The sequence below is a fragment of the Pantherophis guttatus genome, chromosome 3 (genome assembly GCF_059756535.1).
Source record: "Pantherophis guttatus breed Tessera chromosome 3, ASM5975653v1, whole genome shotgun sequence".
Taxonomy (NCBI): domain Eukaryota; kingdom Metazoa; phylum Chordata; class Lepidosauria; order Squamata; family Colubridae; genus Pantherophis; species Pantherophis guttatus.
The window spans coordinates 167983754-168010535 of record NC_142065.1 but is presented as its reverse complement, the minus strand read 5'-3'; the positions used below and the strand labels follow the sequence as shown (position 1 = coordinate 168010535).

The 26782-nt window shown below is 35.5% G+C and overlaps 1 protein-coding gene across 11 annotated transcripts in view; it reads left to right on the top strand.

Moving 5' to 3' along the window:
* The window catches only part of ZNF521 (zinc finger protein 521), a 316223-nt gene that overhangs the window by 161531 nt on the left and 127910 nt on the right, over positions 1-26782 (top strand). The gene's annotated exons all lie outside the window — the stretch shown is intronic.

The window sequence follows — 26782 nt, the reverse complement described above, 5'->3', positions numbered from 1 at the left end:
TTTGTTTCTCAGAGTCTGTAGCTCTATGAGAGGTCCTTGGTGCTCTCTTGAGCTTGAATGTTTTCTTGCAGATGTTTTATTATCCAAACTAGATTATTACTGATTATGTTATCTAGTTTGGGTAATGAAACGTATGCAAGAAAACAAGCAATTCAACCCTGAGTTACAAATATTCTCCTTTATTGAACTGTAGCTCTATATTACTCTATAGCTGTAGCAGCAGAATTTGTGTTAACGCCTATCAAAAAAGAGAAAGTAAGAAAATAATGGAAATAGTCTGGCAGCCATCTAGAAGCCTTTTTGAATTATTAATTAGCTTTTCACATGTAGATCAGTTTCTTTTGTTCAGACATCAACATAATAAACCTGTGAGATAACAAACTTATAAGATAGCTCATGATGAAAGTGTTTTATTAAAACCCATTCATTAAGATTTATAACTGGTCACGGTACTGATATTGGTTGATTATACCTAGTCTCTGAATCCAGCTGATATATGACACTAGTTTTTAATCTACAATGCTCTGAACTTTCCAAGTAGTCTGTTCATAGTAAATTTTTCAGTACAAAGAAACTTAGTATGTAGATGCAATGTATACTTCTGCCACCAATAGCCTCCCACCGGCCAGTTCGCTCCCACAGAGAGGGCCTCCTCAGGGTGCCATCGGCCAAGTTATGTCGGCTGGCGACACCCAGGGGGAGGGCCTTCTCTGTGGGAGCCCCAGCCCTGTGGAATGAACTGCCCCCGGAAATATGTAAGATCTCCGACCTCCGGGTATTTCATTGTGCACTCAAGACCCTGTTGTTCCGCCAGGCTGGGCTATCAACATAACAATTTTAAATTGGGTTTTAAATTTCTGGGGTTTTAAAATTTAGCCGAATTCATTTAATAATTTTAAACTATTTTAACTGATGTTGTTTTGTGTTTTTAATAGGCTGTACACCGCCCTGAGTCCTTCGGTAGAAGGGCGGTATAGAAATAAAATTATTATTATTATTATTATTATTATTATTATTATTATTATTATTATTATTATTATTATTATTATTCAGACAGTTGACTGAATTTAGACTAAATGAGTACAAATAAATTATAAGATCTTTGAGAGAACTAGAATCATTCAAAAGGAAGACTGAGACATGGACATCCAGGAGGAAACTTTAACATGTCAGGGATAGGAATGAATACACAAAACCCTTCCTTTTTTTTTAGTATGCATCATCTGATTGTAAAAAAAAAAAAAAAAAACTATGGAGCTTCAATTACATTTTCTCACCCACTATCTTGATTTTTTTTATATCCCCTGTGAACATCAGGGAATACAGCACACTTAACCATCTCATATCTGCCATCTATAGAATATGCTTTGGTGTACCTTTTTCTTTTGGCCTTCCTCTTAATGTTTTAATTCTTACTTTACAATGTTAAGAGTAACTTCCTTGGGTTTGAAAGTGAAAAATATATCACCTTATAGATGCTAACTTCTGAAAGGAAAAAAAAATGATGCATCTTTAGTGTAAAGTTGTTCATATTAAATCCAAATGCACCATTTCAACCATATTATGTATTAAATTATTTGTTGAAATAAATTTGGCAAGATTTGGTCAATAAAATTCATTAAGTGGTGGGTTCCTCCCGGTTCGGTCCAGTTTGGCCGAGCTGGTAGCGGTGACAATATGACGTCACCGAACCGGTTCCCCCCCCCACCCTCCCACCCACCCACGTTATTCTTACCTTTTATTTGGTCCCACCCCCAATCTATTGCTGCCTCCTGAGTCCCAGCTGATGACTAGAGGGAAAAAAACTTTTTAAAATCTTGCTGCGGGGCTTCAAAGGGCCATCCTACAGCTGATCAGTGTTAAAAGCAAACAAATGAGTCGGGTCATAAGTGCGAGGACTGGTCGTAAGTGCGAGGACCTTCCAGAAATGATTCTGACCAGCTAGCCACGCCCACCTAGTCACATGACCTCCAAGACACACCTACAAAATAAGCCACACCCACAGAACCGGTAGTAAAAAAATTTAGAACCCACCCCTGCCGGAGACACATTCTATGTTTTAGCCATGTCTGCAAAACTAGCCTGAATAGTTGGGATCATCAGTAATGTACCTAGGATATTTGTCACCTGAAGGGAACAGATAAATTTTTAAAACATACACACACACACACACACACACTGCTGAGAGCCAAGCTAGAAACTGTGGAAACTATAAGTTCTTGTCCCACATCTGGTGTCCTTGGACCAGTCAATCTCTCTCAGGCCTAGGAAGAACACAAAAGCAAACTACTTCCGAAATCTTGCCAAGAGAACTGTGGGGGACAATCACTAGGAGTCAAAACTAACTTGAAGGCACATTTTTTTCTTCTATTACTGCTGTGCTGCTGCCAAACAGTTGCCCGACACATTGACACCAATGACTTTCTTCAGCACTCATTTCTAGCTGCCTCAAAATTAGCCTCCTTGTGTCTTTGGCAGAACCACCCTTACTGCAGGTACCTGGGGCAGACATCCTCCCTTCCCCCAAAGCAACACCGTATTGACTGAAGCCTTAAGATAATGCTTCATGGCATAATAGTTGAGATCGCACATTATGATAAACCAGTATCAAGCAGATCACATTAAGAATTACTGTATATCTGGCTTCTTATTTTTGCTAGAGAAATGTGACAATGTTGATATGCTGCCCTATCTTTATCCTATAAATTGCTTTCTATTTACAGATAAGAAATTTCATCCAATCTAGTTTTATTATGCTACCTGTGGGAAGAACCTAGACTGTTTTTTTTTAAATAGTAGTGCCCAAATATGCTATACTACTACCATGTTAGTGTGAATTGTACTGAGGTAACTGATCACTGTGGTTTGGAAGATAAAACCTTTTCTGGAATTTAATGCATGTATGAATTTAATCTTTTTTAATACTACTCACATGTAGTTATTTTAGAATAAGAGCAATAACAGCAGTACAGTTCCAGATATAATTTACCATGACTTTCAAGTATTCTATTCTTGTTTGTTCAACAGATCCACATCCTTATACAGTTCTGTTCAATGTCTCAAAAGAACTTGTACATTGTTAGCTATGCTGTAGATTTTCAGCCTCCAAGAAATGTCAGGTGATGGGATATAGGAACAATGATGGAGTGACCAGTATCAACAAATGCATTAGATACTAAACATTCCCCAAACATATTGTTTATGGTCTCAAATATCTCTGTTGTATTATGTTAGAGGTTAAACTTGGCTTTTAGCCTAGGCAAAAATGTTTAATTTAAAGAAATACAGTGTGAAGTTCATTAAATGTTAACATCTATTTAGTCCAATGTTTCCCTGTTTACATCTTTTCATCTCGCTATAGTTATGGAGGATTCTAATCTTGCAAAAGGAATCTTCCCATGTAAATTGGGAGGTCTAACAGGTAAGTGTAGTTCCATAACTGCTTAGATTGTACAATTGTCAGATAATACTGAGCGATGGTGATAAACAACTATTTTATGATACTTTTTCAGTCCAATAATATTTGAGCAATAAAATCATTCCCTAATAAGTCCAATTAAAACTATATCTCTAAAATTATAGATACTAGTATTATATTCTTTGAAGAGATTAATATATTCCAAACAGCCATAGGAGAATCTTTTCATGAAACTTAGTAAGCAAAACTGTATGTCACTAGCTGTATGAAACAGAAATTCATATTCACCACTGAAGGCTGATCAAAGTGACAAAAAAGGGATAGAGGTCGTAACAATCCTAATAGTACAGGTCTAGTCATGGAATTGTACTACATAAAAATTATGTAGTATGGACTAAATGGGATAAAACAAATTCTAAAAAAATCTTATCTGTATTTCTGTCTCCAGATTTGTTCTTTCAACAAACATGTTTGTCTTAGAATTAATAGATATATATTCTACCTAATATTTTATTTAAGGGCAAAAAAAGGCACCCTTTATGTAATGCTCTTTAGTAATGTAAAGATGTTTCCAGTTACGCAAAGGCAAACTGAAACCATTACCATCTCACTGTGTGCATTTGAGGAGCAATGATTTTTCTCTCTGAAAATTAAGCTCAGTTCCAAGGTATCTAAACTTGGAGAACTGTAATTAGGATTATGAATTAACCTGAAAAGAAAGTTTCTCCCCCAAATAATTTAGATTTAAAATAAGGGGGACACTATAGATTGACTGAAAATATGGCAATGGATGAAGATATTTTTTTCTGTTTTCATGCTACTGCTACTCTGTTTGCTTTGCTGGTTGTACTAATCAGGAGAAGTTTTTATACAGCTTTGTTTTTACACAGAATGAAAAAAGAATCTAAGTTAAAACCAGCAGTTTAGCTCATTCTTCATCCAGTTCATATGCGCCAGTAGAAACCCATATTTACTTTTATTTCTCTTGATGTGTATATTTTGTGAAAACCTTGCATATTGTATAAATAATACTTATAATTAAAATGATTGATTGATTGTGGGTGATCAAGTCAGTGTTGAATTTTCTACATTATTATCTGTCTTTAACCTGGTCTTTTAAGTCTTTTAATGATTCACTTATCACACTCTAATTTGAGTCTATCCATGCTGCTGGTCTTCCTGTTCTTCTCTTTCTTTTCACCTTTTCAGCCATGCTGGCGCAGTGGTTAGAATGCAGTATTGCAGCCTAATTCTGCTGACTGCCGATTGCGAGCAGTTTGGCAGTTTGAATCTTACTGGTTCAAGGTTGATTCAGCCTTCCATCCTTCCGAGGTCGGTAAAATGAGGACCCAGATTTTTGGGGGCAATATGCTGACTCTGTAAATTGCTTAGAGAGGGCCATAAAGCACTCTGAAGTGGTATATAAGTCTAAGTGCTATTGCTATTGCTATTAGCTGTGTGTTCATATAGTATCTCCAAAGTATGATAGTTTGTTCTTTGAAAGAAGACTAAGTTGATTTCTTCAATGGTTCACTTCTTTCTTTTCTTGGTTGCCCATTATATTCTTAGGAAGTTTCTCCAACAACAAATTACAAAAGGATCAATGTCTTTCTATTCCGCTTCTTCAAAGTACCACTTTCCTTTGCATAGTGTCACAGAGAATCCAATTGCTTGCCATATTCTGATATTTGTAGGAAGATATAGAGACATCATAGTATCTGGATATCTTTTCCAACGCCTTCATGACTATTCTACCAAGTGCTAATCTAGGTATTTCTTGATTATTCATTCCTTTACTATTGATGGTTAATCCTAAAAGGCAGAAACGATCTACCACTTCTGTATCTGTGATTTTTTAGGTTGGGTGTGGTTCTCACTCAAGGCGCAAATTATCAGGCTCAAATTACCCTACTTCAAATACAGTATGCAAAAACCTAACTCCAATAGAAAAGATCATCATCATCATCTTTATATTTAATCTTAGCCCATTTTTTTCACTGTAATCTTTCACTTTTATTACTAGAACTTGCAGATTCTTTGCATTTTTAGCTATCCAAGTAGTGTCATCATCTTAGGGAAGATTATAGATTTTCTTATATTGGTTTTAAAATCACACTCATCTTCTTTAAATTCCGCTTCTCTTAATATATATTCCACATATATGTTGAATAAATAATGGGAGAATATACAGCCTTGTCTCCTGTGCCAACCTGGAGCCAGTCGATGCAAATGATGGATGTAGATAATTTAGTAGATGTCATAATTCAGTATCACATATAAGTCTGATAGTTTCTGGTAATTGGCTTATGTAGAAAAAAAATGATACTTTATTTTTTAAAGTCGAATTTAATTTCTGATGAAATAGTAGCCAAAGAAATACATTCTCTTTTGATTTTAATGTTTTTTAAAAAACTACCGTACTTTTTAATACTGATATTTTTCAGTAACTTAATAATGTTGGACTATAAATACAGAATTCCAGGATGATCTTTTATCTCATCTATTTGTCATTTGCTTCATGAAATGCTGAGGGGAAAAATGAAGTCTGCTTTGTTTAATACTACAGAAAGTTACCCTCGTGTGGGCAATGCTGGCTTATTTGAAAAGCTCATAAAGGGTTTCTGCCTGGACCATACAAAAGGCATACTTTCTCTTTAATAGCCATCTGTACAGGAGAGTTGAGAAGTGGGCCAGGTCATCTCTCCTCAGCTGTCATGGTATTAACGTAGGTAATGGAGCAAACTCTGTGTTCTGCTGGGTGTTGTTTTTCATAGATGTTCATCGATTTGCAGATAATTCTATTTTTTCTCTGAGTTATAGAGCTAGAGCTAGAGTTCTTAGAGAATAACAAGCACCAAAACATTTTGAATGACTTTATCTCTGTTGATTTCTAATATAACTTTGGTCTAAAAAATAGTGTTACACCTACTGTGCAGATGGCTGCATGATTTGTAAACCAGCCAAAACATTTAAACAAATGTGTGATCTGGGGATAGATTAAATAAAGGATAAAACGGAATGTGGACCACAAATTCTAATAATCAGATGATTCTAAGTTCTGTGCAGTGTGCAAAGACGACAACAGTGACAGCAAGGAATGATTGCCAGGCCAGCAAGGAGCCTAACAGAGCACACGATGGAGCCTGTGGCCTAGTCAGCCTCAGTTTGCAAGCTGCAGATTTGCTATACAGCTGGCAGCTCTGTGTGGGGACATCAGATAAAACTTATGTAAAATGAAGTGTTACTGCTTAGCATGAATTTGTACGAAGAGGGGATTTGCTGACTATAACTGAAAACTGATTCAAAGTGGCAGTGAAGCAGATAGTAAATAGGTATAGGTTTAAAGGATCTGCACAATTTAACAAAAAATAATTACAGTGGCTCAAAAAAGACATATACTAGTGTAAACAGTTTGCCATTCCTTGTATTTAAAATCATTTGACATTTTAAACCCTATGGTCAGGAACCTTCATGTACATTTTTTAAATGCCTGTTCCATTTTTATTTTACTGCTATATCTTAATGATAGATAGCTTAGATTTCACATAAAAACCTAATATTGAAGAAATTTAGGTAGCACTTCTCCCAATAGATAAAGAAAGGTCTATAAGATGGGATGCAAGTATTGTGATAACCTTTTCTTGTGGCACCCCAATTTTGGAATTTGCTTCTGCTGGAAACCAGGCTAAATATTTCGTCATTGCATCCATCCTGAAGATGCCAGCACAGTTTGCACAGACTTTTTCAGAAAAAAGTTCTTGTGTTCAGCAGAGGCTCTGCAGAAGCAAAAATATTCACAGTACTTGTCCAATGAGACTCTGATTGCTTGTTTCATTTACACAAAAGTGACTGGGCCAGTCACTCTCTTTCACCCAACCTTCCCTCATAGGATTGTTGTGGGTTAAAAGTGGAGGAAGAAGTATTAGGCACCGCGTTTTCCTGAAAATAAGCCCTATCCCGAAAATAAGCCCTACCATGTTTTTTGCGTGTGTACCCAATATAAGCACTACCCCACCCCAAATAAGCCCTATTTAAACACCTGAGCAGCTGGCCAGCCACCCATTCCATCTTGTTGCTTGTGGTGCCACAGCTGCGAGGCAAGGCGGGGGAATGGAGCTGCCCCACATGCCCTGCACTGGCTCACCTCAGGGCCCCCACAGCCAGGTTATCCACAGCCCGACACCTGCCTCACAGTAGTAGCTCCATCAGCCCAATCCAATAGGACTGCGTGGCTGCTGGCCCATTTCTTCTGCTTGCTCGCATGGCCGCAATGGGGCAAAGGCCGAGCAATGTGTTGGTGCTGTGGCCACGAGGCGAGGCAGGTGTCAGGATGTGGATGGCCTGGCTGCGGGAACCCTGAGGTAAACCAGTGCAGGACGCGTGGGGCAGCTCCATTCCCCGCCTCACTGCGGCGGCACTGGTGCATCACGCAGCCTCCTGCCCCACCGCGAGCCTCCCATGTACTCTTAAAATACATAGAAAAAAATAAGACATCCCCTGAAAATAAACCCTAGTACTTGTATTGGAGCCCAAAAGAAAATAAAACCAGGAATTATTTTTGGAGAAACACGGTATGTTCATTGTCTTGAGTTATCTACAAAACACACACAGGAAAATAATTTCCTAATAAAGTGACATACAAAGTTAAATATGTTTGTTTGGGAAAATCAAGGTCTACCTAAATATACATAACCCAAAATAATATTCTATTTTTCAGTTCTTGCTTCCCACATAACCATTTTTCTTCCCAACAAATGTTTCCACCATGGCTTCGGATACATTTGAACATAAAGCTTTACCAGGATGACTGGGTTTGATAACAGTATCAGGATGCAGTGAGCTGGGCTTTGCAATAACAAACCTTTCTGACATGTCAAGATTTTTGTCTTCTTCTTTCCAATAATGAAAATATAATAATGTATAAGTATAAAAAGTATAAACATTGTACTGCAGAGAAACACACACACAGTAAAACTGATTTATAATGTGTTCTTTCCTTTGGTTTAAATAGGAAGATAAAAACAGCATTAGTTATTACTAGGTGACTGCTTCTGTGGCTCTTGCCCCCAGGTAACATCTACAATTTCCAAATGTTACAGGCAGGGTGAAAGCACTTAAGGGGGGGAAAGACTGCAACAAAGGTCCTTGCAGATGGTTGGTGCTTTTAGAGCCCTTATGGACTGGATTCCCTGAGTTTTGATATTGGAGTGGCTTCTCTTTCCCTTGGTCAGATTGGAATGGCAGGTTCTCTTTAACAAACACAAAACTGTGCCTGGGAGCTTCCCTAATGGAGAAATCTAATTAGATGGATTTGTTATGGCACAGTTTTCATATTTTTAGATATTGAAATAACACCATGGTGCAAAAGTACATTTCAGGACAAGGCAGTTTTCCGTTTGCCAAAAATGAAACGTGTAGAGTGCATCTTTTTTAAAATGAAAGAGGCTGAAATGTCATGGCAAAAATGGTCTCATTCCCTGGCTGTGTTGCTCATATGATTTTAAGTTGCTTCCTGTTGCTATAGTTGTTTTCTTCTGAAGAAAAGCAGGCAAGTGTGTGTGTGCGTGTGTGTGTGCACGTGTGTGTCTCTGTATATCTGTGTTAAACTTGAGCTGCGGCTATTGCTGCCTTTGTGAGCTAAGGGGGTTTCGTAGGTCACCTTTAGAATTTTCTGCCTATGACAGCAGTAGCTACCTGCCAAGATTGCGAGGCATCTCACAGCTCTCAGGATGGAACTCGTGGCCTGGTAGGCCGCAGTTGGTGGGGTACATATTTGCTGTACAGCTGGCGGCACTGTATGGGGCAGCAGTGTGGGCTGTTAGGGAGCTGGAAAGGAGACAAGCATGAAATTTCTTCTAACCCCAACTCTGTTTTTCTGTACTGTTGGCTGCTTCTCAGTTCCTTGACAAAAAAACCAATCAGGCACCCTTTAATCCGCCTGTGATTACCAGTAGTATAAAAAGAGAAACATAATGAGGAAAAATGCCTCATTTTGTTGCCTTCAAAAGCCAACAAATTGGAGTTAACTTGACAGGAAGTGGCTTAATAATTAGATTATTTATTTATTCCTGACACATATCCCCCTGTTACTAGTCTCAGGAGACCCTGTAGATGGTACGATTTTCAAGCTGCCATTACTTCGCTGTCTTCTGTGAACAAAGAAGCTACTGTCTATCAGTCAATTAAATGCACTCTTTAAGCAAAGGCTGAGAAGTCCTCAATGGAAAGAGCCCTGGGACATTGTGGCTGATGATTCCTTTCTCTGTACTGTACATCACACTCTCAACTATGGTCCCTGCAGAGATGGAATAAAGTCATGCATTAAAATATCACTTGTTGATTTGTTTGCTAATGAAGAGCCATTGAAATGTTGCGTATTTCTCTAGCTTAATTGTTGATAATAAGAATTCTTGCTCACATATGTAGTTATGTATTTAGGTAATCATTATTTAAGGTTTAATAAGTTAAGATCAGTAAATCAAGAGGAAAAAAATATAGAGATAATGTGGATTTACCGGTTATTCATGCGAAAGAATATGCATTAAAGATAATCTCTGTATAGCTATACCAGGCCTTTACTTGATACAATAAATACACTGTTGCAGTTCAGCTTGAAACAGGTATAATGACCATATCTCATTTTAGTTTTGAGTTTATTTTAAACCATGATTATGGTCAGAATTATTTGAGGAAGTAGTCCAAGGAGGATTAATCCTCTCTTATGCTATTTTCTGCCTCTAAGTTCTCTCCCAAGCTGCCAAGATCCCATCAATGGGGAAAAAAACCTACAGGCCTCTTCTATTGTGCTGTATATCTTTGAGTAAACGTAGAAAAGGCTACAAACTCCCTCAGCTAGATCATTTCCGTGATTAAAATTAAAGCTTATATTTAAAGCAAACAAATGTTCAAATATGAAGCAGAGATTTCCCACCTCATGCCTGTAAAATATATGGAAAGAACTAATGGCTTAACAATCAAATAATCGTAAATAGCTACAATAATTAATATGCATTATTTTATTTTTTAAAGGCACTGAATTGTTGTTTCTTTTATTATGCTTTCTATTATATTCTTTCTATAGTCCCCACTTCTAACAACAAAATTACGGTGGAATTCATTTTTCTTCCTATGTGTAATTTTCTAGAATGAGGTAGGCATTTATGTGTCCTTCAGATATTTTGGACAAGGACCCATCAGCCTCAGGTAACATCATTTAACAACATTTACTAGAAGTAAATTGTCCATATCTATATTCTGTATACATTGGAATCAACCATACTGAGCTTCTTATGCATCGCATGTCCAACACATATTGACTTCTTCACATTGCACGAAAATGTTGGGAATACTGTTGTCTACATGTTTGTTTGAATATGAATATACTTCTGTTTATTCATGTACAAACAGACATATAGTTTCCCTTAAATCTGCCAGATTAACTTGGTAAGAAGAAAAACAGAACAAGTGGATTCTAGCATTATTTCACTTGCACAGATCATCTATTTAAATATTCACATAGGGCGCAATTGGAATATTCATATCTGGAAGAAAAACAAATATGTCCCTCCTAGCATTTTCTCCTGTTCCATTAGATGTTGTAGTACATAACCGATAGCTCAGGTATTGTTTCTGTTAGGCATCGTTTAGAGCAAGAAAAAACAAGCCAAAGGTACAGATTGCTTGGCTGCACTGGATCCATGGTGGGATTTATAATTTGTGTAGGTGGGCAGACAACCAGTTTGGAATTAAGAAAAAAAAACTATGCTTCTATACTGGGAGGATCAGGTGCATTGAAGCAGCACCTCTAATTTCTTAAAATGAACATCCTGTGGAGATCCCCTAAAGAGCTGTATGATAGTTCTGCAGTAGGGGCTGAAAACAATACAGAGGAAAGGAAAACACAGACTTTGTTCATTTTCTTCATCCATTTGGCTCTTCTTCCAATAACCATATTCTTTTTAAGTCATTTTAAACTCCTCATCTGTTGGTTGGGGAAACATTAGATTTTAATTTTAATCATAAGAAAAAAATAATTCTGTACCCCCTATAAATTAAGCTAACTTCAGAATAAAGCTTTCCTTTTTTTCTTATCCAGTTATTTCAATTTATTTTGTTTATTTAAAGAGGCTTAGACATTCTACATAGGTTTTTTTTTCTGGGGGAGGGATTCTTTCAGTAATTGGCAATTAATATGTATCAGGGTTAATTTAAGGAAGGCCCTACCTTCTATCCAGACACGTATGTCCTGGTTAATATCCAATTATACGCACCTTCATACTTATGTCTTAATATTTTGGATATGATAATCAGAAACTTGAGCAATGTTAATGAGGATCGTGGAGCACAAATTAACCAGTGACATATTCAATGATCCTTGCTTAGATTTTTTTTTACTCTGTTCCACATAATAGTAAGATGATATTATTCTTTGAGAATTGCTGTTGCCTTTTTTATTTAAGAAAAGAAATGTGCTTCACCTAGTTTGTAGTGTTTACATCATCATGTAAAACAGGCAGTGTTACCTGTGATGCAGCAATAAAAGCATTAAGCTTAATACCTGATGGAAAGAATACTCATTAACGTAGGACAAAAGTAGAATGCAAAGTAGGCTTTGGATAATATTAAAGCAAGAGTTCAAAAACTGATAGTTCTATGCAGGCAAAGAAGGTTTCTTTGTGTCTGATAGTAGTTAACTATAGATAATAAAATGTTCTGCTATTTGAAATAGTTGTATCTCATGTTTCTGCCAAAGTTTCTATCTCCAACATTGACCTTCCTCGGCCATAAAGTGCTAAGCAGTGGCCTTACTGGTTTCATTAGAGTGATGCAAGCAGGGTTAAAACATTGTGCCACAAGTTTCACCTTTGTGGTAGACAGGGCAATGTCACAAAACAGTGCCATAACACTGAAGTGCTGCTTTTGTTAGTCTGATCCACCTTCCCTGCCCTTCATAGATGCTGCACGCCAGGGGTGTCAAACTAACGGCCCGTGGGCTGGATGCGTCACGTGCAGGCCACACCTATCCCAGCTCCGCAAAGGCAAAAAAAAGTCAGGCTACATCACATGATGTGATCAAGTTTGACACCTGTGCTGTACACAGTCTTGGCACGTAGCTTCTCATGGACAAAGAACTATGCTGACCTTTATAGTATCACAGGCTGCATACTGTTGGCAGTTCAGAGGTTGCACCTATACATATGCAGATGTGTACACATTCCTGAATCCAAACACCCTAAACTATTCCCCCATCAATCCAAATTAGTGTACCATCTGTCCAGAAAGGGAAATTATTTAACAGAGAAACAACCATTTTGAATAGGGTGCGGCAGTAGTGCATTCTACTTACCTTCACTACCAGTTTAGAACTGTGAGTGTGAATGTGTGCGCGATTGCTTCACTTGCATGTGGTGCTTCTGCGCATGCACAGAACCTTCTCCGCATGCACAGAGCGTCTGTGATGACGCCCGGGCAGGTGGGCGGAGCTTCCCGCTGCCATCACTACCGGTTTGCCCGAACTGGAGGGAACCGGTAGAAACCCACCACTGGTGCATAGGCTAAAATTGGTTGTCACATGATTTTCAGTTCTTCCAATTAGCTTGCTTAAGATATGGATCAAAGGAAAACCACAATATTGTTGTGTCAAATAAGTAGATTCCAAATGCTATTTTGTGTCAGGAACCGAACTATGTGTTTTCTGCTGATCAAAAATCTATGTTTTAACATTACAGCTGTAGATTACTAGCATGTCCTTTGATCTTACTTGCAAATAAGCACCTATTATAGTAAGTACTTATTTATTTGCAACTAAGGTCATAGGTCATTGCTTGCAGAAGTACTTACTATCATAAGTAGTGATCTGTGATCACTAGGGGTGATCTGTGCAAGACAGATCCATTCATTTTTCTGTACGAGTAGACAGGTGTCTGATTTTAGGTGCTTATTTTATATATGAAGTTGCAAATTCCATAAATACTGTCCCCAACTTTTTCAGATAAAGATACATTTATTAAATAGCTAATTTTTTTCAGAACTTTCATGACATCAGAATCTACTATATTTAGAGTAGGAACACAGTCTGAGCTCTAGGAGGTTATCCTGCATTTAGACAGGAGACAAATATATATAGTGTCTTTACTCCTAGATAAACTGCAATTGGTAAAACCCTGATTAATATGTTGATGAAAATCCTACAGATAGTTCCTCCAAATTACATCAACTTGGAAGACTTTTAATAAATTCTTTAAGTTAAATATTCAGAAAAAATTACTAATGATTTATTTAAAATTGTGATTTTAAATCAATACAATTTGAACCTTTGTACATTTTTGGTTTTAAAAATTTATACCTTTGCATAATTCACATATGTTTTCTAGAGTGTTGCTTGAACATTAGGCATTCTTTGCTGAGATGTTCTCCATTGTTTTCCTTCATTTCAAACACTATAGAAGAATCTATAGTATGAAGAGAATGAGCAAGTCTTAGTTGCACTTAACCAGTTTTATACTGATTTATCCTATAGCCTTGAACAAGTCTCTTAATTCTTGATTTTGCAAGGTTAACCATGTGTTCCCCCCCCCCCCAGGAAGCAATTATTTAAAGCTAGAAAATTACTATGAATTTAGATCATTGTAATAATGAAATAAATGGTAACTATTGGTAGAAAACGTATGGATGAATAGGAGTTTGTTCCTTACCCCAGTTCCTTACAACAGTTTCTTCACTAATGTTTCAGGAAGACTACAACAGTTCTTATCAGGCTATCTTTTTTGATTCAGTCCAAAGAAATTTAAATACAACTTGCAAAAAATATAAACAGGTTGCTCTTAAAATAGTGGAAATAGTGATGCTGCATACCTATACATACTGTACCAATGTATTGTGTATAGTGTCTGTGTATATAGTTTAAAGGTATATATATATACAGTATATATATACACATATACATATATACTGTACACAACAGACCTATATAAATTCACACACAGACTAGTGGCACTGAAATCTACTCTTTCCAACTTATTTATCTTAAAACAAATTTTCATGAAAGCTACCAATTTTTATGCCTTATCCAAACATATTATTTTAGTTTTCCTATATTAATTACTGATAAGAAGAATAGAAATGTAGCTCAATTTATTTGCACAATTTGGGGTAGGATAATGTATCAAAACACTATTACTGTTGTATTATTTAATGGGAAGCTTTTCAAAATGTTATCAATTTCCCACTCCAGTAAAGCTGCTCCAGCTCCTAAGGTTTGCACTTAATTGGATTTTTTTCTGATGTTATTCCTTGCTTAGAAAAGTCCTGTTAAACTGTTGTCTTGGGTCAGTATTTACAATGGCTAATGCTGCAAATCATGTAGCTTTAAATAGCAAACCTGAATATTTTTCCCCCACCCCCTTTATATGCTTTGTTATAATGAAGCAACATCAGTAAATTGCAGTGAAGGGTGATGGTTGCATAGGGATGACTACTACACCTTGGGGTCCCTTTGTACCAGATTATTTTTTTATTGTTGTTATTACTTCCCATCTTCTTTATTCTCTTGCTACCAAACTTGCAGTTGAACATCAGTTCAGCACAAGGGATCTTTAAAAATGTTGTGGACTGGGTTTTGTTCTATTATTTTTGTTTCGTTTGTTTGTTTTGGTCTCTTGTCTACACTCGAATTACAGTTTATCTCTAAACACTTGATATTCTCAGTGGTTTTGAGGATACTTCATTTATGTCACTTTGGTTTTGTTGACTACACTCAGAATATTGTTTATTATTTCTTGATTACAAGTAGTGAATTTATGTTAAAATAACAGATAAAATATAATATGTACAATATGCCTTAGTCTTTTTTTAATGAACTTCTTTCTGAAATATATCTTCTGAACAAAATTATTGATTCAGAAATATTCCCTAATTAATGCAAGGAAAGTATATTTTCTAAATAATACTTCATAGGGAATTTGAGCCCTTCCTTTTGTATTCTATCCATCTTTGCATCTATATGCCAATAATCTGAAAGCGGTATTTCAGCATTAAAAGGCACATGCCATTAAATTGATCTTAAGAAAATATTAGTTTCTAAATATATGGGTAATATATAAAAATAGTTGTATGTATTCTATTATATGTTATTTGATTTTAAAAAGTAGTATGTTGCAGAATATAAGGGACCTTTAAAGATTGCCTTGAGGATCTCAATTACTCTCACATTGGGTGTTTTTATTAATGTTTGTCATATGTTGATTTATATTTATAAATTTATTCCACCCCATTTGCATATTAGAAAGTTGATTGCAGCCAATTGTGATATATTCAGTTAACCAGATTTAAACAAACGTGAATCATAAGAACAGATATATAAAGTCTACATGTAATTTTAAAGACAATTATGCCATTAACACTTGGGCCTTTAGAAGACATGATCTAACTTTACCAGCCCATTGATAACAAAGACCCTTGTTAAATTCAGAACCATATTATCTGGATGGCGGTTCTGTTCCACATGGCCCAGTAGGGAAATAATGTTTTGGATTTATACTCTCAAAAATATCAGTGATCCATTTATTTCTTTCTTTAAAAAATTTGTATGGCTTAGCATCTTAAAACACTGCTCAGAGCAGCTCATAACCACAATGAAAGCCAGAACTATTAAAAACATTGCAAAACCTCTTTGAATGCCCCACAACCATCTCCAGACATCCTTACTCCATTCCAGGATAAAAAAGCAAGTCTTGATGGCATGTCGAAAGACTAAAAGGGATTGCCAAATCACTGGGAATGAGAGTATTCCAGCCATAGAAAAGGCACACTTCCAAGGTCCTACTAGATGGCAAGATTTCAAGGAAGGGACCCAGAATATGCCTACTGTCTCTGATTGGATGTACAGATACTCTCAGAAAGAAGAGGTCTCACAAATAACCTGGTCCCATGCCATGTAAAGCCTTAAAGGTCATAAACTTGAATTGTACTCAGAAGGAAACTGGGAGGCAGTGCAGCTTTTGCAATAGAAGTGTAAAGTAGGGAAACCTAGAAACACCCAATACCGTGCACACCAGGGGTGAAATCCCAAATTTTTCCTTACCAGTTCTGTAGGCGTGGCTTGGTGGGCGTGGCAGGGGAAGGATACTGCAAAATCTCCATTCCCTCGCCTCCTGGGGGAAGGATATTGCAAAATCTCCATTCCCACCCCACTCTGGGGCCAGCCAGAGGTGGTATTTGCTGGTTCTCTGAACTATTCAAAATGTATGCTACCGGTTCTCCAGAATTGTTAGAACCTGCTGGATTTCACCCCTGATGCACACTTTTGCAATCTAGCCCAATGATAGCTTTCAAGTGGACTTCAAGCGTCATGTAAAGTGCATTGAAGTAATTACAAAGGCTAGGGATCCCGAGGATTACATTCCCAATGGTAGCTCCCTATACTAAATGTACCCAGATACTTTTGTTCTTTAGAAAAATGGGGGAAATGGTCCACTTTAAGAAAGTATTGAGGCAGGACGAACTTACATAAGAATGGCAATTTTAAAAAAATATATATTTAGTGCTTTTTATTCTGAATGTTTTTATCATGCTTTAGGAATGCTTTTAATGTATTGTAAGCTACTTAAAGCAAGTAGCTTACAAGTGCATATAAACAAATGAACACTAGAGTTATAACGATACATTTTTTCAGATCATCCGTAGCAAATATAATTTGCAGGGATATTTTGAAATGTTGCTTAGCCTATTTACATATGTCTCTGAAGGCTGGAGATACTAGAAAATTAGTGTGCTATTTCTTAGATGATTATCTATCTATCTATCTATAATCTACCTCTATCTATCTATCTATCTATCTATCTATCTATCTATCTATCTATCAATTTATATGGCCATCTGTCAGGTCTAACCCCAAAGATGACATAGTAAGATCCAATCCAATTACATCTAATAAGACTGAATTTCCCCAGTCTGTTATAAACTTCTAACATGGAAGATTGTAAGGTATGGCTACCGTGAACATTTTCTTCCTCCCCCATACAGTTCAGGACCGTACAGTCTCTTGTCTTGTGGCCCCTCTCTAGAATGTGCTGCCTCCTCCCTGGGAAGTGGCAGTGCTACTGCTGTATACCTCCTACACACACTTTGTTCAGCTGCACGTTCCGTTATATACCCATCTCATCAAAGACAATCCTGGCCAGCATACAATAATCCAATATTTAATTCTAAGAGCATCATGGTAAAGTTTGTCCTTCATAAATGTTGGCTATTAAAGTTTTACTAGATATATTATAATGTTATAATTTTTATATATTATATTTTATATATTATAAATATTGATTGATTCACTTATATTTAAAAGTGTTATATAGCCACACATCTTTTGTGCCATAGCCTTGTGCTACTCACAGAAGAAAAATAAAAACATTCAAACTATAAAAGCACCAAAGGTGAGACCTCCCCAGGTAGGTCCACATTCACATTCATATGTTCTGGGCTCCATCTTATTCTACCCCAATGTTTGGAGGAAGAGCCAGACTTTCAAGGCTTTCTGGAAGACTGGGAGAGGTGCTGCCAGAACTCAAGGAGAAGGCAGGGACTGCCATGAGGAATAATGGATGCTTCCTAGTTTCTATGAGACGATAGCACTTAAGAGAAGCATCCTGGAGAACCTAATAGAATGAGCAGTGTCAGGTCAATTGCTTACCACAAGACTAACATCTTTGCAAGAGAGTCTTGACAAAAAGCACACCCAGAAGAACTAGGTTCTAACAGATTCTTGCAAGTACATTTCTCCCCCTTTACAGTCCAAGAAACTAGGAAGGGTTTCTTCTAAGACAATTTGCCATGGCCCCATTCTTCTGCAGACTCAACTGCTACTTGTCTGACTGTCGTGTAATCTGTAGCTCTTCCATTGTCTTCCAAAGTCATTCCTACATACTATTACATTTACTACATAGACCAGACTAATAATCCAACTCCACAGGGAAGTTAAAACTACTTTTATTAAGATTGGCTTCAGTAGTAGGATCTCATGAATCTGATTATGTTTTATCTTCACCCTCCCCCCTCTATATATTCATGTGATTCAGGGAGATGCCTTCTTCAGCCACTTTTGCATTCCTTCTGTTGTTCTGGACTCCAGCCATGTTTTCTCTCTCATCACTTTGGTAATGGATCTGACCTATCTCTGTCAAGGTCATCTTTCTGACTGTCTACAGGCAGATACCATCCAAGAGAAACAATTCCCAACTTGCCTTTTTCTTCATATGTCACTCTTTCATAGAATAGCATAGATGCCATTTATTTCAGATTCTATAGCTCTAAAGCTTTCTTGTATTTGAACGATAAGCCAGGATTCTAGAGAATCTTTCTAATTGCAAAGGAACCAAATGGTGAATGATGTAAATTTCCATTCCCAATGTGCTCCTCTCAATAACATGACCACTAAATATGCCAGTCAAGCAGGGCAAGATTTATCAACCAAGAACAAAATTTTGTTTATAGCAATAGCAATAAGACGCTTGGTTTGAATGTGCTCAACATCCACAGGGGGAGCAAATGAAAAAATAGGTCTAGTGATATTACATCACAGATCTTCAACTTACATATTTCCATCCTGCATTTATAGTATTTATACCAAGTATGCTAGCAGATAAAACAAATGCACAAAAAAATATGTGTGGTAATTATTTTACAGTAAGACAGAATTCTTCAGAATCCTGAGTTATCATTCTGTCCAGATGCAACAAACATCTATCTTTAGGTAGCATGAATACCAATGAAATCAAAGTTTAACAGCATACGTGCCTCAATATTAATACTGTTAGAGCTGATGCAATGCAGGCGGCATCATACATTTAACAAATAGTATCCTTAAGTGTTTTTTCCTTGATGAATTCATAAACCGTCATCTGGTCTGATAATACATATTATGTATTAATATGACACAAACAAATTTCTACATAAACAGTAATCTGAACTTTATTCTGCTCCTATGAACCATTCCAGATTTCCCCATTACAATTCAGTTGTTTATTTCATTTTCCTTCTACCGTGTAGAATTTAAATAAAAAATACTGAATAAAAGCTGATATTGTTCCTTAAATAAGCTATCATGTCTAAAACTGCTTCACAGTGACGCCAGTTCTATGATGTTTTGTCATATACATTTCCGATCATGGGCCAGAGAGCATTGATTTTTAGCTGTCATTTCTAGCACACCCACTGTAGAATTGAAATTTAAACCTTAATCCACTCTTTTAAAGCAATTAATTTTTAATGTGTAGTAATAGTAATTGAAACAGCCTGAATTTAGTGAGACATCACAAGACATTTTCAAAATCAACAGTTTCTTCTGAGAACTGGAAGGACACATAATCATTGTTATATTGTTTACAGAATAAATGCAAACTCTGCAGTCTATTCAGGAGAAAGAGATTTTTTTAAAAAAACTTTGTGAATGGAGTTGCCTATTTTCTTTTCAATCTTCACTAGTAATAATACACTATAAACTGTATTATTAGAATCTTTTTAATATCATTATTACTTTACTAAAAATGTATTTGATCTAATCTATGTATTTTTATCATACTTTTCATGGCTCTGTCTGATTATGAAATGCATTTGGTGGGCATAGAATTTCCCTCCTGTAAAAGGATCAACCACACAGTTTCCATGCATTAATAACCAGGATGAATTGGCCTGTACTAAGTTCCCTTTCCTTTTCTCCCACTCAATTTACCTTTTATTACGTCTCTAGCATATTTTGTGCTGTGCTGGGAGTTCAGTTTATCAATGTGAGGCTTCCATAAGCACATTAATACAGACTTTGTTCAATTAACAAAATAAATGTACAGTCATGTTTATAATAAAGAGAAGGTGTTTAAGCGCATTTATCTTGCTAGCAAGGAGTACTTTTCAGAATGTATCAATTTCAATGATGAATGGCCTTCTGCAGTATTCAGAGCAAGTATGAGTTTGAACAGAAAAAGAATGGTCAGCCTTATATATTATTATCCATTCGTGGCTTTCAATAAGTCAACAATATTAAATATTAAGAACCATACAGACAAATAAAGATGTTAAGATACTTTGCAAGTGCAGAAGTAAACAATAAGTATAGTTCAGTTTTTGGAGTTGGCTGCTTAGAACATGGCTAGGTATTTCTAACGTGATAAGAATGTTGTTAGGCAGTTGAAAGATAAAAGAATCTGAGTCAATTGCATATGGTAGAATGGTAAAGTGCAGTTGATAATTTTATCAAGAATGAATATGAAAACTATAGATCTAACATGTATCCTTATCACTTAAAAATTCAATTTATTAGAACACTATTGAGATGATTTTGAAGTGCTTAATTATTATTGTTTGAAACTTTTTAATGCCATTTTATATAATAATTGGTACTTGTTTAGAATTTTTTGTTGGGTCTTTATAAGCCAAATTAGAAGGTGATGGTAATATAGTTTGTTCCTAATATAGAAGTGACTATGGGGAATAAAGCACAAATTAGCAGTGAATATGATCCTCCTTTTACCCTTCAGGAAAAATGACATTAATTTTATGCATGATAATATAAATAAGTAATTGAGGCTAATTTTAGTTTTAAATGTCTAAAATGAAAAGAACACATGTTCAAAGAGATAAAAAAATAAAAACAAGTAGAAAGTTTGCTGATTTTTACTTATTGTTACCTATTGGTCTCACAATAACCTGTTATTTTGTCTTTTTAAAGATATTTTCATTTTAAAAATGAAACACATATACATACATACATACACTGAATGGTGAACAGTGTTTTGATATTTGTTTAGATGGATTTGTATAGATATTTGTATAGATGGATCTACATACATGCAAAAGAATAGCACAAGCCATCATAGAAGAAATTTTCCTTTAAAAATATAATATGTAGTCTCAATATGACAGTTTAATTTGTATGTGCATACACATCATGAGCATAGATGATCATCAAGGACTGTATCAGACATTTTGCTAGCAGAAATAAAAATATTAGTGTTTCTTTAGATATATCTGCAAAAACTAAGGGAATGAGAGAATAATTTTTGTCATCTAGATGTTGCTGAATTACAACTTCTAATCACTGGTCTTATTGGTGATGGGTGATGGGATTTGTAACTCAACTACATCTGGGGAGTCACATGTAATTTGTTCCTTGGAACTAATGAAACAACTAGCAAAATTAGCATTGATGCATAGCCTAACGAAGCCAGTGCATGGTGTAGTGGTTTGCACAAGTTGAATAGAAATCTTAGATCGATGAAGATGAAAATAGGTTTATATATGCAATGAAAACATAGCATTAGCCTGAAAAGCATCACTGAATCCAAGCCACTGTTTCCCATATAAAGCACTAGGAAATAGATTTCTGAATGTTCTGAATGTTTGGTAATAAATTGGTAAAAAATTCTATGAGTCATTAAGGAGCCAAGAAATGAGAAATACCTTTAAATATTAAATATAAAATGTGGGCCAAATGCTCTTCAGAATTTGTAAATATTTTAAAAATACATTACAGTTTTGCATGGCACAGCAAAAGAGAATAAGAAAATATATCTTAAAAGAGTGGGGATTGATGAAATGCAGAAATATGTTTCAATACAAATACAGATTCCTAGGTGAAGAGATATTTATAATTATATGTTGATCCCAGGTTAGAGAAGTAAAAATCCCATTTTCCAGCTTGTTTCAAAAATAGTAAAATGCTGCTTCAGTTGCTTTACACTACTCACATTGGGAAAGGTGCTTATACTGTGATAATTATCATCAAGGAATATTAATGCGTTCAGCATTTGTAACCCAAAAACTCATTATAGCTTAAGCTGTGCATCATCTGTGAAGAGAGAACTTTGCCAGAATTCACTCTTCACAGGGGTTGCCTCCTGCTTGCAATGGAGTGGTCAGAGTATTGTAAGAGGTCACTTAGGCTATTTTTGAAAGCAGAAGTTTTGCAAATTTTGATTCACTACCTTCTGTCCAAATAACTTAGCATTCTTACTATGAATTTGCTGCTTTTATCTCAAAGTCTGGTAAAATGTGCATATACAGTTATGCACAAAATGTTAAAGTATTGATGTCAGGGTTGCACTTCAAGGTCATGGGGACTTAGTGTTATCAGTGTGCATGGAATGACTGATACAGCATCTGAATACATGTACATTACTATCTTACTGACTTGGCCATATAATACACACAAAAGTTCACATACAAGGTTCCAGCTATTGAAATCTCCTCTATTCTTGTCCCTACCTGCAAAGTTTTTGGGAAAAATGGAAATCTAAACCATAGTCCCAGCATGAAAACTTACATTGTCGTATTATTTGTTTGAATTTAGAATAAGGGCAGTGGAATTTTATGGTAATATGAATCTGTTGTATAGTCTGTTGTATAGTTGTATAGTCTGTAATCATGTATTACATGATTGAATTGCCTCAATTTCCTGGGATAATTGACTCCCCCTGTCCCTGTATGTTTTTTTCTTTAGATAAATAAATTTATGTCTTTTCTTTACATAGTCAAAATAATAATCAAACAAACAAACAAATTGTCATCACTTTTGCTTTTTCCAACACACATGCATACACACTTCATACGTTGAATCCAAATTATAATAATTGTACTTGTTATGTGTTCTTTGCTTTATGCTAAGAAGAGGCTCCTATGCTCTATGATTATTATTATTTATTTTAGTTTTTTATTGTTGGAGATTTATTTTCAATGCAATGAGAATCTGATCTTTTTATTGAGAGGAAGAGAAAAAAAAATCTGCTTCTTTAATCCTTAAGACAAAAAGCTCAAAACATATAAGCAGAATAACTAAATCAGTCAAAAGAGAAGTTTAAAATAGTTATGTTCCCATCAAAATAGCAATCCTCAGTGTACTTTCACAGAATCAAATTGTAGTGAAATCAAATAACAGCATTATTAATCAAATAATTTTATTACATGTTGTAAGAGATGAGGACCATTGAATTAGTCTTGAATTAGTCTTATTTGCTCCTGTAGTACATCTCCCAGCATTTTAAGACATTATAGGAAATGTTGAGCAACGCTGGAAACTGAGGTTTAGCAATATGGATTACTTATTTTCATCTGCTCATAACTGTTAGGCCTTTCAGGTAGGTCGGATAAAGAAAAAATATGTCACAGTTTTTCTGTTTGATTGTTGCAGGATTTGAGAGCCCGTTTTTCTTTGTCCAATTTATACTAAGCAAAATCAGGATAGGGTTATTTTGAGTTTCTTATGTTCACGTCAATTTCTATACTGGACCTTTCCTGCAAGTTATTCCTTAACAGTTCCTTCATATGTGCGTTAGGTTGTCCCTAAATTTCTTTGCAAAACTATTGTGTAATTCAAATATCCAATTATTTTTCAACCGTATATCAAAATATCTGCAATGTTGCTAATGTAAAAGAACACAGTAGCAAATAATGTGCAAAATAGCTTTGCCTGAAGATTTAAAAAATGTAAGAAATATTGTTTACTGCTCTATAGAATTTACAAATCTGACACTGTGATATGATTAGTTAGGAGAAAGAACAGACATGTATGATTGTGATGAATAAATTATCTTCGCCAAACATGTTCAAAATCAGAACCCACATACTATCCTATCCAAGTTCAACTACTTTTTATCAAATGCAAAGCTTTACATTTTTATGAATATGAAGTAATACAGCAAAGGACTTTTTAAAATATTACAAATGTATCACTGTTAAATCTCATAATTTTTAGTTTTACACTTTAGAATATAATATATAACAACATATTTTTCTGTTCAATGTAATTTTAAAACAAAATACGATGAAATAATACCACACTTTATATATTATTATTCCATTATGAAATATACAGCTTGAATGGAAAAAAATGGGGAAAAGAAAAGAAACATTTCTATTTTGAAAAAGGCTAAGCAAAAATAATCAACTTTTACCACTTCAAGTTAAACACAAACTCTTCATGTTTGAGAAATAAGCTTAGATTTGAGATCAGTTTAGAGTGCTGTAAAATCACCTGCAATTCATCATTTCCAAGAATCTGGATGTGTATATGACCAAAACTAAGCACCTTATATTGTAGCAGGTTGCTTGAAAAACAGAGATTGGAATAGTAAGGATTTTGGCTGAGTTCCTTTTTCAGATGTAATTGCTGCTTTATTAGAACTTGGAAATGTTCCGATGGCTAAATTTAATCAAATGGTTTAGAAGAGTAGCTGTTATCATCAACATTCCAGTACAGCTTTAGACTCTGTGTTCCTTCCAGTGCTTCCTTTTCTGTAAATATTATTCATTACTAAATGTGAATTTTGATAAGTGCCAATCATTTTTCTCTAAATTTAGATGTGAACCCCAGTTCTAAATTTTAGATAAAAAAGCAATAGTCCAATAATGAGAATTTAGAATTTCTGAATGTTATTCTAAAATTTATTATGTTACCAAAATGCAGATGGAAAATAGAATATCTGAATAAGTTATTAGTTTAGTGATACCATCATCTATCCATATAGCAACATCATCTCTTATCCATACCTAGGCTTCAGCTGATTTGGATAACCATGTTCTGCCTAGGTCAAGCATAATTTCCATGTCACTAATTTAGTAGCAAGTTAATCAACAAAGCTAAAACCATACCTTTCTTTGAATACTAGCATGCTGACAAATAAATTGATTAATGTACACACCTGTGCATGCCTATACAGAAGTAAGTCTCGTTGAGTTCCATGACACTTTCGCAAAGGCAAATAAATTATATTACTTTTAATTTCAAAGCAATATTCAATTGTTATTTTATATTGAGTTCCTTACTATTTCAAATATAACTATTCCAGAAACAGAATAAGTGAAAGTCTTACAACGATGACGGACTTTAAAAAGAAAAAGATGATTCTGATTGAAATTTAGCACAAAATTTCAACCAATTATTTGGATCTGATGTTCTATGAATTTCAAAATTATTGCATTCATTTCAGCACAATACACGGCAAAACTGAATATTTTGGATATTTTATATTCCTATTATGTCCTTGCATAATTGAGAAGACAAACACTTCTCATTGACAACAACAATTTTTTAAAAAATCCAGCTTATTTAAAAAAAAAACACTTTCAAAATGTAACTGCATGTAGGAAAAAAACTCTTTCCATGTGATAATAAATAGGCTATATCTAGATGATATCATGGCTTAAGAAAAAATACCAGATTTAAGAAACATAATATGATATTCAATTGAATTGTATTAGGGGGGCTCGGGAGGGCTGCACACAGGTTGCAGGAGGCTGTAGCAGCCGAAAATGGAGCTCGGCAGCCCGTTTTCGCTGGCAGAACACTCAGGCCACCACAGGTGCCCCCGACACGAGTGACGCCAAACTGGCCAAGCCCACCCTGGCCGTGCCCACTCCGGTCCCTCGAAGTCAAACACAACCCTGATGTGACCCTCAATGAAATTGAGTTTGACACTCCTAGTGTAGAGTATCACAGCTAGTAATGTTTTAAATTCCAATTACTTTCTTTTGAGCTGTTTTGTCACCCTATACAAACCCCATGGAAATTAGTAGAAATAGTGCAATGTGGGATTTCTTGGTAAAATCTGGAAGTTTACCAGACAAAATAATGAATAATGTAAAGGAGGGAAGTCCAAATATAGCAAAACCAAAGAATTAAAATGTGTATATCCTTGAAAATAGATATAAAATTAAATTCCATACATTACACAAGGCGAAACTGCAGCCTGATTAATTTAATTCATAGAATTCCAACAAATTCAGTGATATAGTTGTAAATGGGTGTTTGGAAACATTTCTGTAATTTCAAATGCTATACTTGCCATCCTTATTGGAGTACATATTTGATAAATTATTTGGTTGTGTTTGAACAGCAAGTATTCAATATGTTACTGCCACTGTGAAATAAAATGCTGCTGAGAATGTTACCAGAAAGTCTCTCCGTGAACAATCTAATCCAGGCTGCTAGTTCCAAAGTATCACAGCTGTTTTCAGACTAAGTTCTAAAGGCAGATGTGGATAGCTTTAACACAGAACTGTAGATGGCTGTGTATGGCACATTATGCACTATAGAATCCCATACTTCCTAGATCACCTGAGCTAACCAGATTTGTACCCAAGGTGTCCCTGAGAATATATATTTCTCAGTTTTGGAGAAATTCACTCTCTGTTTATTCCTTTATGTGATCAGATTCTCACTTTTATTTTAAAATTGTCTTCTGAAGTACATAGTAGTCACGGGCTGCTGCTGATCCATCTTCCGGTGACAGTAAGTAGTAGAAAACCCCTGGAAACATTTGGTTTTCAACAAGGAGTTATTTTAATGAGTTTTCAGTAGTTGCAGCCATAATGCCTGGGTCA